Consider the following 1290-nt stretch of genomic DNA (forward strand, 5'->3'; position numbering starts at 1 on the left):
GCTGTGTTGCATCTGGATACACCGAGTGTGTCAGATCATCATCACGTGGTAACTACTTGTATCTCGTCACGTTCCTTTTGAACTCTTGTCACATTCCTCACTCCCTAGCAGAAACTGTAAATCAGATCTGTTTATGCTGTTGCTTGATGGTTAATTATCAGGGGCCTCTGGATTTTGATGGGGAGGAAATGGATCATTAAAGCAAAAATGTCTGCTTTTCTAATCTGTTACATGGGCCAACATTAAATTTAACATGTTGTGTTTGTGAGAAAATGCCATTTTATCTGACATCACCCTATAAATGTTTTATTGTTATTTTAACAAGTGCCAATAAATATTTTTATTACAAAAGAACTGCTTCTCCTGAAATATTTTGTTTAGTACTGGTGTCACTTCACTTTGTGACAACAAAGTTCAGAGTTGAAAACTGTGTGGTAAATCTGTATTTCTAAGCTTTATTACCTGCTCTATTTTCTAAATGTTGTTCATCTTTCTATCAGATCATTGTTCAGACATTTATCAAACAGTTAATATGTTTATCCATCCACTAATCCATTTATTTATTTTTGCCATCTATCTAACCAACTATCTACTTGTTTTTTCCAACCATGTCATTCATTATCTGCTCCTTCCCAATGCTCGTGGTCAATCAACATTTTATTTATTTATTGATTGATTCTTATTTTTTTTTCTTAAAAATTGAATACATTTTCAACATTCGGAGCAAAAAGCTTTCCCCGCTAATACTTTGCTCAAGCAAATGATACGTCTATAATGTAACATTTGTATGTACAATGTTCCCTAAGAAAATTTACACTGCCACATATCCTTGGTCAAGTTCTGGCACAGATCATTTTTATCATTTACATTTTTTTTTTTAAATGTGCTGGCTTCCCCTTTCTTCCTGTCGATTTTTTTCGTGGACACCCAAATCAAGTAGGTGGAATAAATGCACCTTTAAGCGGGTTTACCAACGACAACTAAGAAATTCAAACAATATGTTGAAACTATTAGACATTCCACTTGTATGTGCTCGCTTAAATTAATTTATTTATGTAATCTGATATTCTGAAATTTTGCCTACGTATTCGTTTAGTTTAGCCCCCTGGTGGTGTTTGTTTTCATTTTATTGTATAGTTCTGTGTTGCCTTGTATTTCTTAATAATGCTATAAAATAAACAACACCTTAGAACTACAAAAGAAAACGGAAGTTTTCCTGTATATTGGATCTCGTGCAGTCTCGCGAGATTCTCATATCTAACCGCGTGTTATGTCATAAACGCGATATTA

The sequence above is a fragment of the Fundulus heteroclitus genome, chromosome 10 (genome assembly GCF_011125445.2).
Source record: "Fundulus heteroclitus isolate FHET01 chromosome 10, MU-UCD_Fhet_4.1, whole genome shotgun sequence".
Classification (NCBI taxonomy): Eukaryota; Metazoa; Chordata; class Actinopteri; order Cyprinodontiformes; family Fundulidae; genus Fundulus; species Fundulus heteroclitus.